The 12,045-nt window shown below is 46.7% G+C and overlaps 1 long non-coding RNA gene and 1 other non-coding gene across 2 annotated transcripts; both read right to left on the bottom strand.

The window, feature by feature from the left end:
- Positions 1–4,786: 4,786 nt before the first annotated feature.
- Positions 4,787–9,123, bottom strand: LOC118638421. The gene is made up of 3 exons (XR_004961091.1): positions 9,065–9,123; positions 6,910–7,015; positions 4,787–4,890 (listed from the first exon to the last, which is right to left on the bottom strand). It is a non-coding gene; the product is annotated as an uncharacterized LOC118638421 (long non-coding RNA).
- A 1,124-nt stretch (positions 9,124–10,247) lies between these two features.
- LOC118639637 lies at positions 10,248–10,349 on the bottom strand. Its single transcript, XR_004961217.1, has one exon. It is a non-coding gene; the product is annotated as a U6 spliceosomal RNA (small nuclear RNA).
- Positions 10,350–12,045: the final 1,696 nt, after the last annotated feature.

Genomic DNA, 12,045 nt, shown 5'->3' with positions numbered 1-12,045 from the left:
TGGGGATATATGTATACGGTCCCCGGAAACCATCAGCACAATCAAGATAGTGCACTTGTCCACCCCCCAAATTTTCCTCACGCCCCACCCCCCTTTGAAATGTGTCACTGGTGTTTTAGAAAGAGGGAGAGAAACTTTGATTTGTTGTCCCCACTGATGTATGCCCACCAGCTCAATGTGAATTTCCTTGAGGACCCGCCCCCTCCATTTCAGTCACGATTTTTTGGTAGAACCGACCTTATGCTCAACTCTGAGAAGGGACCCGCCTGAGTCTAACTAGTCAGGGCTCCCCGCCTCCAGCTCAACCGCAGTCATTGGCCCAGGACTGTAATAGGCCAGGCAGAACCCAGACCTCAGAAGACGTTTGCTAGGGTTTCTGGGGAAAACGTGCTTGCTCTCGTCCCCTGCATAATATAGTGTGGTGTGGTGTTTTGTCCCGAAGAAACTGGGAGACCACCAGGTGGGCACTGAGGAGTGCATCCACACAGTGGAATTAGGGTGGACAGAGGCAGAAAACTGGGTTCTTGTCGACAGTGTTTAAGCTGCTAGAACCTTACTGAATCCCACATATCAGCGGCCCTCTGGACATCTGTATCACAGGCATGCGTGGGTTCCTTTTATTGTTTCAGCCCCTCTGAGCTCATTTTTGAGATGCCAAATAAGAGTAAGGGGATGGTGCCATGGATGAGTTCATATGAATTAGTCTGTGTCTTCTCTGGATCGCAGGCCGATGCTCTCACCGCTGAGCCAAACCGGCCAGGGCTGTCTGTGTCTTCTTAAAGGTGCAACATAGCCTTGTGGCCAAGGCTTACACCACCTGCAAAATACATGGTGTCCATGGGGCATATGAGTAGGTACATGAATGCTGAGAGGGTGTTGTGGGTACAAAGAGATAAGAAAAGTCTCATAATGTATAAAATATAGGGCAACTGGAGGAGGGCTGGATGGGATGTGAAGAGCAAAAAAAATGGGTGGGGGAGAAAAAAATTCATGGACACAAACTGTGTGGTATTGCCAGGAGGGGGAGGAGGGCCTTGGGGGGGATGGATAATAGACAGAGACTTGACTTTGGGTAATGAACATACAATGCACCGTACAGGTGATGTGTTGTAGGATTGTGCACCCGAAACCTGTATGATTTTATTAACCAGTGTCACCCCAATAACTACAATAAAAAGGGGGGGAGTCATTCACTTACATAACAAGGGAACAATTTAGAGCTCTCATCACAGGAAACTGCAAAGGCTTTAGGCGCTTCATCGATGAAGAGCAAATACATATTTCTTAAAAATCACAACATCAGCCCTGGTTGGTGTGGGTTGGTTACAGCTTCATCCTGTACAACAAAAGGCAGCAGGCTTGATTCCCGGTCAGGACACAAACCCAGGTTGTCCGGACACATACAGGACGCTGCAGATTGATGTTTCTCCCCCCTGCCCCCTTCTCCCTTCCTCTCTACAATTAATTTTTTTTTTTCATTAAAAAGCTCTGGCAGCCCTGGCCGGTTTGGCTCAGCGGTTAGAGCGTCCGCCTGCGGTCCGGAGAGACCCGGGTTCGGTTCCCGCTAAGGGCACGTACCTCGGTTGCAGTTTGTCCCCGGCCCTGGTTGGTCGTGCGGGTGGCAGCCACTCGATGTGGCCCTTTCACATCGATGTTTCCCTCTCTCTCTCTTCCTCTCTCTCCCTCCCACTCTGTCTGTACAAAAAATGGAAAAAAAAAAAAAAAAAAAAAAGCTCTGGCAGGTGTGGCTCCGTTGGCTGGGTGTCATCACATACACTGAAAGGTTGCTGGTTTGAATCCCGGTCAGGGCATGTGCCTGGGATTCGGGCTTGATCCCCAGTGGGAGGCGTGCGGAGGTGGCTGATCGATATTTCACTCTCGCATCATTGTTTCTCTCTCTCTCCCTCTCCCTTCCTCACTCAATAAAAATCAGTAAAAAGAGCCCTGGCCGGTTTGGCTCAGCGGTTGGAGTGTCAGCCTGCAGTACAGAGAGACCCGGGTTCGGTTCCCGCTAAGAGCACGTACCTCAGTTGTGGTTTGTCCTCGGCCCTGGTTGGTCGTGCGGGTGGCAGCCACTCAATGTGTCCCTTCACGTCGATGTTTCTCTCTCTCTCTCTTCCTCTCTCTCCCTCCTACTCTATCTGAACAAAAAATGGAAGAATGTCCTCGGGTGAGGATTAAAAAAAAAAAAAATCAGTAAAAATATACTTTTAAAAAACTTTTTCTTTATCCTCGCCCTGGCCGGTTTGGCTCAGCGGTTAGAGTGCCCGCCTGCGGTCCGGAGAGGCCCGGGTTCGGTTCCCGCTAAGGGCATGGACCTTGGTTGCAATTTGTCCCCGGCCCTGGTTGGTCGTGCGGGTGGCAGCCACTCGATGTATCCCTTTCACATCGATGTTTCTCTCTCTCTCTCTTCCCCTCTCTCCCTCCCACTCTGTCTGTACAAAAAATGGAAAAAATGTCCTCGGGTGAGGATAAAAAAAAAAAACTTTTTCTTTATCCTCACCCGAGGACATTTTTGCATTTATCTTCAAACAGAGAAGGAAGGAGAGAGGGAGGAAGAGAAAGAGAGAGAAACATCAATGTGAGAGAGACACATTGAGTGGTTGCCACCCACACACCCCCAACAGGGGCCAGGGACAAACTGCAACCGAGATACATGCCCTTAGTGGGAACCGAACCCGGGACTCTCCAGTCCGTGGGCTGACGCTCCAACCGCTGAGCCAAACCAGCCAGGGCTTAAAAAACTTTTAAAAAGAAATCACTAATATCTCACATCCATTGATGATTTTTGCCTGAATCTGCCAATGCTATAACGATTTAAAAATTATGTAAATTATGTAAATGTCCTTGACATCTGCTGAACTGTGGAGCCACGCGGGGCTGGCGTGGTGCCTTGCATCTGTCTGCCTCCTGAAGTCCCGTTTGTCTCCGGACGGCTCAGCTTCTGGAGAAGCTGAAGGTATGATAGAGGCGTGTTCCCAGGAGTGAGAGAACGTCAGAGCCCAGGCCGATGACATCGAATACACAGATTTGTTTCTTGGTCCACCCTCTTCTGGCTTCACAGAAAAAAAGACAGTTGCTAATGAGATTGATGCCGTTGGGTGTAATTTCTGTACCTGAGGAGGAAAGATAAGGAGAAACAAAAAAAGAATCGAAGAAGCCAGGTTATATGTACAAAATGGAAGCCGACCCTTTCCCGCCTTTCCAGTCCAAAGCAGACCCTACTGCCTCTGCAAAACACACCTGAGGATTCACTTCTCCTTTACTTCAATTGTACCTTCCACAAAAGTGTATCGATTGTTTACTAGGTACCAAGTACGGGGAAGATATCAGGGAACAAAAAAAAATTCACATTTTAATGGGGTTCCTGGACTCCGGCTGGAAAAGTGGGCAGTGAGCCCTGGCAGAGCAGCTTAGTGGGTTAGAGTATTATCCCAATAAGCCAAGATCGCAGGTTCCATCGCTGGTCAGGGCACATGCCCAGGCTGCAGGCTTGAGCCCAGAAGGGGGCGAGCAGGAGGCAGTAGACCCATGTTTCTCTCTCTCCCTCTCCCTCTCCCTCGCTCACTCTCCAAAGTCAATAAAGAACATTTATTTTTATTTTTATTGATTTATTTTCGTGGTACGTGTCCCTAGCAGGAACCGAACCCAGGACTCTCTGGTCCATAGGCCAAAGCTCAACCACTGAGCCAAACTGGTCAGGGCAAGAACATTTTTAAGAATCAACCAATGAGTGCATTAATAAGTGGAACGAATCGATGTTTTTCTTTCTCTCTCTCTCAAAATCAATCAATAAAAAACTGTTTAAAGTGGGCATAAGGAGCCAGTGTGGCTCAGTTGGTTGAGTGTCATCCCATGCGCCAAGACGGCACCAGCTAGATTCCCCATCAGGGCACGTGCCCACGTTGCTCGCTCGATCACCAATAGGGTGTGTGCAAGAGGCAGCTAATCAAGGTTTCTCTCTCACATCAATGTTTCTATCTCCTCACCCTTCCTCTCTCTAAAACACACACACACACACACACACACACAAAACAACAACAACAAAAAACCAAATTAAAAATATTTAAAGAAAAAAAATTTTAAAGTAGGCAGTGGAATTCCTTGGGAGGGCCCAGACTTGGAAAGAGTCTTCAGGGACTGTGATGGATCCCAAGTCCATGGAGCCTGACAAGGCATTTGAGTGGGAGTCTCACCTCCAGGAGAAAGCTGGAGTTGGCACTACCATGCGGAAGGACTGGGCACTCGGGAGCCAAAGTGGGAACAACAGGCTGGATTACCTCGAACTCCCTCGTGTCAGAGGTCTTGTTCCTAGTCTCGTTTCAGTTCTAAAGGCTCCTCAGGTTCCTTTTTCCTACCGATGCAGAACTTAGATCTTTGATTTTTAAACCAAATCTGTGTGGATAAAACAAGGATAATTCATTAAAGCAACTGAGGGCAGCCCTGGCCGGTTTGGCTCAGCAGTTGGAGCGTTGGCCCGCGGACCAGAGAGTCCCGGGTTTGGTTCCCGCTAAGGGCACGTATCTCGGTTGCGGTTTGTCCCCGGCCCTGGTTGGGGTTGTGTTGGTGGCAACCAGTCAATGTGTCTCTCTTATATCGATGTTTCTCTCTCTCTCTTCTCCCCTCTCTCCCTCCCACTCTATCTGAAGATAAATGCAAAAAAATGTCCTCGGGAGAGTATATTAAAAAAAAAAAAACATCTCCATCCCTACAACATGGAACAATCAAATGCCTGATCACTTACTTGGATTCTTAATTCCGAAACCCCAACTTCCTTAGCAAGTTGCTCTCTGGTATCCACATTGGGATAAGGGTTGCTCTCAAATGCTGAGATGAGGGTGTGTAACTGGGAAGAAGTGTAGCTGATACGATGCTGTCTGTATTGTCTACCTAGGTCGGGGGTAGAGGGGGTATAAGAGTAGAGATCAGTTCACAGATTCAAACAAGGAACCCAAACATGTCTCACAGTCTCCATCTAATTTGGAACCTGTTGCCTCTCCTTGAGAGGACCTTGTCCCAGCCCATTTCTAGCAGGAAGGTTGTGAGGAGACACCACCTATGGTTGAATTGCTGGTCTTCGGGGAAAGAAGGCATGCAGGGAAAAGTATCAGAAAGAAGGTCCAGCCGGACTGGTGTGGCTCAGTGGACTGAGAGGTCCCAGTTTGACTCCCAGTCAGGGCACATGCCCAAGTTGCAGGCTCGATCCCCAGTAGGGGGCGTGCAGGAGGCAGCCGATGGATGTTTCTCTCGCACATAGATGTTATCTCTCTCTACCGTCCTCTCTCTAAAAAATCAATAAAAACATTTCCCTGCATAAATTAATTAATTAATTTATTTTTGGTACGTGCCCCTAGCGGGAACTGAACCCAGGACTCTCTAATCCGCAGGCCGATGCTCCAACTGCTGAGCCAAACTGGCCAGGGCAATGAAAACATTTTTTTTTTAATCCTCACTTGAGGACATTTTTCCATTTTTTGTTCAGAGTGGGAGGGAGAGAGAGGAAGAGAGAGAGAGAAACATCGACGCGAAAGGGACCCATCGACTGGTTGCCACCCACATGACCAACCAGGGCCGGGGACAAACTGCAACCAAAATACATGCCCTTAGCGGGAACCGAACCCGGGTCTCTCTGGACTGCAGGCTGATGCTCTAACTGCTGAGCCAAACTGGTCAGGGCAATAAAAACATATTTTTTAAAAAACTTTTTTTAAAAAAAAAGAAAGAAAGAAGGTCTGACCCTGACTGGGGCTCAGTTGGTTGAGCATCTTCCTGTGCACCAAAAAGGTGGTGGGTTCGGTTTTTGGTTGGGGCACGCATGGGAGGCAACCAATATATGTTTCTTGCTCATCATCATCGTTTCTCTCTCTCTCCCTTTCCCACACTCTATCTGAAGATAAATAGAAAAATATCCTCAAGTGAGAATTAAAAAAAAAAAAAAACAGCCCTGGCCAGTTTGGCTCAGCAGTTAGAGCGTCGGCTTGTGGTCCAGAGAGACCCAGGTTCGATTCCCGCTAAGGGCACGTACCTCAGTTGCAGTTTGTCCCTGGCCCTGGTTGGTCGTGCGGGTGGCAGCCACTCAATGTGTCCCTTTCACATCGACGTTTCTCTCTCTCTCTTCCTCTCCCTCCCTCCCACTCTATCTGAACAAAAAATGGAAAAATGTCCTCGGGTGAGGATAAAAACAAAACAAAAACAGCCCTGGCCGGTTTGGCTCAGCGGTTAGAGCGTCCGCCTGCGGTCCGGAGAGACCCGGGTTCGGTTCCCACTAAGGGCATGTACCTCGGTTGCAGTTTGTCCCCGGCCCTGGTTGGTCGTGCGGGTGGCAGCCACTCGATGTGTCCCTTTCACATCGATGTTTCCCTCTCTCTCTCTTCCTCTCTCTCCCTCCCACTCCATCTGTACAAAAAATGGAAAAATGTCCTCGAATGAGGATAAAAAAAAAAAAAAAAAAAAGTGAATTGCCCTGGCCAGTTTGGCTCAGCGGTTAGAGCGTCAGCCTGCGGTCCGGAGAGACCCGGGTTCGGTTCCCGCTAAGGGCACGTACCTCGGTTGCAGTTTGTCCCCGGCCCTGGTTGGTCGTGCGGGTGGCAGCCACTCGATGTGTCCCTTCACGTCGATGTTTCTCTCTCTCTCTCCCTTCCCCTCTCTTCCTCCCACTCTATCTGTACAAAAAATGGAAAAATATCCTCGGGTGAGGATAAAAAAAAAAACAAAAACAAAGAAGTTCTATGGACTACACAGGGAAGAATTTCCAGGGGCCATGTTGAACCCTTTGCCACCAGGGGAGCCTGAGAGACAGAACATTCTGTCCCCGCGCAGAGTAGCACTTGGCTCGATGGACTACAGGAGAGAAGTACTTGGATACCTCAGAGGCTCTGCTGGGGAACAGGACTGGACTAGGCTATTTACCTGGACTCTCTACAGGGTGATCTTGGTCTGGGCCTGCTTCTAAGTCCTCCTCAGAGTCTGACCTTCTCTCGACTCCGTACTTAGATCTTCGATTCTGAAACCAATTCTAAGTGAGGAAAAGAGAATTAAGGATGTATGCCCTCTTAGCCCCATCACTGCCTTGCTCCAAAGGCAGTCATTCTTTTTGTGTGTGTGTGGTACGTGCCCTTAGCGGAAACCGAACCTGGGACTCTCTGGTCCACAGGCTGATGCTCAACCACTGAGCCAAACCAGCCAGGGAGGCAGTCATTCTCATCAGGCCTAACCTCGAGATTCTTATTGAGATCTGTCCCCTTTTAACCAAGTCTTAGGTCAGGGCTTGGTATTTAGCACCTTCACAATCGGGTTCTGATATTATTTGCTATAATAACCTTTTTTTTTAATCCTCACCTGAGGATATTTTCCCATTTATCTTCAGATAGAGTGGGAGAGAGAGAGAAACATCCATGAGAGAGAGACACATTGATTGGTTGCTTCCCGCACAACCCCGAATAGGGCTGGGGACCAAACTGCAACCAAAGTACATGCCCTTGACTGAAATCGAACCTGCTACACTTTGGTCCGTGTGTTGACGCTCTAACTGCTGAGCCAGACTGGCCAGGACTATAATACCCTTTTAAGCTAATAAACAGATGCTGTGATTATTATGCATTTAAGAACCAACTCAGCCCAGCTGGTGTGGCTCAGTGATTGAGTGTCGACCCATGCACCAAGAGGTCACTGGTTCAATTCCCAATCAGAGCATATGCCTGGGTTGTGGGCTCGATCCCAGTAGGAGTGTGCAGGAGGCAGCTGATCGATATTGATGCTTCTCTCATTGATCTTTCTCTCGCTCTTCCTCTAAAAAAATCAATAAAAACATTTTTAAAAAAAGAAGAACCATGGCCAGGTAGCTCAGTCAGTTAGTGTTGTCCCGATATGCCAAGGTTGGGGGTTTGCTCTCCAGTCAGGGTTCATACAAAAATCAACCAATGAGTGCATAAATCAGGGGGACAACAGATCCATGTTTCTTTCTCTCCCTTCCTCTAACATTCAATAAAATAAAATTTAAAAAAATTTTTTAATCCCCACCTGAGGACATTCTTACATTTATCTTCAGACAGAGTGGGAGGGAGAGAGGTAGGAAGAGAGAGAGAGAAACACCAATGTGAGAGAGACACAAGTGGTTGTCACCCACACTCCAAATGGGGCCGAGGACAAACTGCAACCAAGGTATGTGCCCTTAGCAGAAACCGAAACCGGGACTCTCTGGTCCATGGGCCGACACTCTAAGAGCTGAGCCAAACTGGCCACGGCAAAATGAAAAAAATTTTAAAGGTGCTCCAGCCCGGCCGGTGTGGCTCAGTGGTTGAGCTTGACCCATGCACCAAGAGGTTACCGGTTCAATTGCCGGTCAGGGCACATGCCCAGGTTGTGGGCCAAATCCCCAGTGGGAGGCATGCAGGACGCAGCCAATCAGTGTTCTCTCTCATTGATGTTTCTATCTCTCTCTCCCTCTCTCTTTCTCTCTCTCTAAAATCAATTTAAAAAATTTTTTAAAAAGGTACTCCAGCCCTGGTGGGTTTCAGTTCCCGCTAAGGGCATGTACCTCGGTTGCAGTTTGTCTCTGGCCCTGGTTGGGTCGTGCGGATAGCAACCACTCGATGTGTCCCTTTCACGTTGATGTTTCTCTCTCTTTCTCTCCCTCCCCACTCTATCTAAACAAAAAATGGAAAAATGTCCTCGGGTGAAGATAAAAAAAATAATAATAAATAATAAAAGGTACTCCAGCCCCCACCAGTTTGGTTCAGAGGTTAGAGTGTGGGCTCAAGGACCAGAGAGTCTCAGGTTCGATTCCAGTCAAAAGGCATGTACCTTGGTTGCAGCTCGGTCCCTGGCCTAGGTCGGGGTTGTGTGGGAGGCAACCAGTCAATGTTTCTCTCTCTCTCTTCTCTCCTTCCCTCTCTCCCACTCTATCTGAAGATAAATGGAAAATATCCTGGGGTAAGGATTTAAAAACAAGAAAAGTCCTCCACACAAGGCCCTTAGCACACTGGCACATAATATATACTCAATTAATTATCCTCCCCACTATGTTTCCACTTCTTGTCTTGGAGGAACAGAGCTTGTAACTTACCTGGACTATAGACTGTTCAAGGTCCAGTTCTAACGCAAGCTTTTGCCTGGTAGTGAAATCTGGGTAAGGATTTTTTTTGAATGCTTTGAAAAGGATTTTCAATTGATCTTCTGTGAATACGGTGCGGTTTCGTCTAGAATACATTGCTATGAAAAGATCAGGAGAAAGGAAGCATATAATGAGTCAGTTTACACGTTCAAACTTCAGGTTTGAGCTGGTCTCTCCCTCTTTTTGGTGGAATCCACCAGAACCAGTAGGAAAGAACTCGAATACGGTTATAAAGCCCTTAAGTACACAAGGGTGATTCTTGAACTTCTCCAGCTGATCTGAATGCCTTCACCTGGGAGTCAAGAGCTTGTTTTCAAAAACCATGAAAGGCCCAGGCCAGGTACCTCAATTAGTTAGAGCATCATCCTGATACCCCAACATTGCAGGTTCGATCTCCAGTCAGGGCACATACAAGAAGCAATCAATGAATGGATAAATAAGGGAAACAACAAATAGTTTTATCTCTCTTTCAAATCAATCAATACATTTAAAAATATATTTTTAAAAACAGAAACCATAAAATCAATGTGTTCTGTTCATATGCGTCAGGAACAACATGAGTCAAGAAAATGCATGCAATAAAAAAACCATGCCTGGCCGGTGTGGCTCAGTGGTTGAGCATCAACCCGTGCACCAAGAGGTGCCAGTTCGATTCCCGATCAGGGCACATGCCCAGGTTGTAGGCCCAATCCTCAGTGGGGGGCATGCAGGAGATGGCCAATCGATGTTCTCTCTCATCAATGTTTCTTTCTCTCCTTCTCCCTTCCTCTCTCTAAAATCAATAAAGAAAACACTTTTTTTAAAATTACTTTCTATATATATACACACACACACACATATAATATATATATAAAGTTTTCGCCACCTTATTGTGATCTGAGCCACATCTTTCTGAGTTCCTGTAATAGCTTCCTAACTGCTCTCTGCTTCCCTCCTCATCCCACTAGAGTCTGTATATTTTTTTTATTGATTTTAGAGAGAGAGAACTATCAATTTCTTATTGTACTTATTTATGCATTCATTGGTTGACTGAGGATGGAACCCACAAACTTGGCACATCAGAATAATTTTCTAATCAACTGAGCTACCCGGCCTGGGCCAGAAGGGCTAAAATCTGTTTGTTGTTGTTTTTTTTTTTAATATGAGACGCTTCTCAAATTTGTGTTATCCTTGCGCAGGGGCCATAATCTTCTCTGTATTTTTCCAATTTTTGTGTTTGTGCTACCAAAGCTAGCACTAGAATCTGTTCTTTTTTTGTTTTGTTTTTTGTTTTTTTAATCCTCACCGGAGGACATTTTTCCATTTTTTTGTACAGATAGAGTGGGAGGGAGAGAGAGGAAGGGAGAGAGAGAGAGAGAAACATCGACGTGAAGGGACACATCGAGTGGCTGCCACCCGCACGACCAACCAGGGCCGGGGACAAACTGCAACCGAAGTACGTGCCCTTAGCGGAAACCGAACCCGGGTCTCTCCGGACCACAGGCCGACGCTCTAACCACTGAGCCAAACTGGCCAGGGCTAGAATCTGTTCTTATAAGAATCTGAACCTCTTGCCCTGGCTGGTTTGGCTCAGCGGTTAGAGCATCGGCTTGCAGTCCAGAGAGACCGGGGTTCAGTTCCCGCTAAGGGCGCATACCTCGGTTGCAGTTTGTCCTCGGCCCTGGTTGGTTGTGCAGGTGGCGGCCACTCAATGTGTCCCTTTCACGTCGATGTTTCTCTCTCTCTCTCTCCCTCCCACTCTATCTAAACAAAAAATGGTGAAGATAAAAAAAAAAAAAAGAATCTGAACCTCTTAAAATGTGTGGAAGATGGACCCTAAGATGAGTAGTGTGGGCCTCATAATCCCTGCCTCTTGGTGTTCTAGCTCTTATATGACTTCTCTCGAGTGTGGGCCAGACCTACAACTTGTTCTAGGCATACAGAATACTCAAAGGTGATAGTATGAATGTGGTTATGAGTACATGTGATTATGTTAACGTGAGATTACAAAGGCCCATCTTGCAGATTTTCTTTCTTCCTTGGAGACTTGATGAAGCGAGAGGTCACGTTAGTAGGCTCACATAACAACAAACTGTAGGCCCTTGCTGGGTAGCTCATTTGGTTAAAGCATCATCCCAAAAGGATGGGGATTTGATCTGATCCCAGGTCATAAAGAAGTGGAACAACAGCCCTGGCTGGTATGTCTCAGTAGTTACAGCCTTGGCTTGCACACGGGAGGATCACGAGTTTGATTCCTGGTCAAGGACATGTACCTGAGTTGAAGGATTGTTCCCTGACCCTGGTCGGGTGTGAATGGAGGCAACCAATTGGTGTGTCTCTCTCACAATGATATTTTTTTCTCTCTCTCTTCTCTTTCTCTCCTTCCCCACTCCCTTCCACGCTCTCAAAAAATCAATGGAAAAAATATCCTCCAGTGAGGACTAACAAAAAGCAATCAACAAAAAAAAAAGTAGAATTGATGTCTCTCTCTCTCTCTCTCCAAAATCAAGCAATAAATACATTTTAAAAAAAGAAATTGCAGCCTGGTTGGTGTGGCTCAGTGGATTGTGCATCATCCCATGTACCAAGAGATTACAGGTTCGATTCCCAATCAGGGTACATGCCCAGGTTTCAGGCTTGACCCCCACAAAGGGGTGTGCAGGAAGCAGCTGATTGATGTTATTTCATTGACGTTTCTCTCTCTCTCACACTCTTCCTTCCTCTCTTTCTAAAAAAGAAAATCAATAAAAAAATTTTTTTTTTTAATTTTTAAAATTAAAAAAAAAATTTTTTTAAAGAAATAAGTGGAACAACAAATGAGTGTTTCTCTCTCTCTCTCTCGTAAAAAAAAAAAAGATAGCTATAGGCCCTTTAAACTTCTTCTGAAACAGAAACGATTTCCTGTTTCCCTGCAGCTGCAAGGAAAGCAGATGTAGTTAATCACCAAGCCCCAA

Source organism: Molossus molossus, unplaced genomic scaffold (genome assembly GCF_014108415.1).
Source record: "Molossus molossus isolate mMolMol1 unplaced genomic scaffold, mMolMol1.p scaffold_m16_p_21, whole genome shotgun sequence".
Taxonomy (NCBI): Eukaryota; Metazoa; Chordata; class Mammalia; order Chiroptera; family Molossidae; genus Molossus; species Molossus molossus.
The sequence above is the reverse complement of the archived record's forward strand: the minus strand, read 5'-3'. Positions and strand labels throughout refer to the sequence as shown.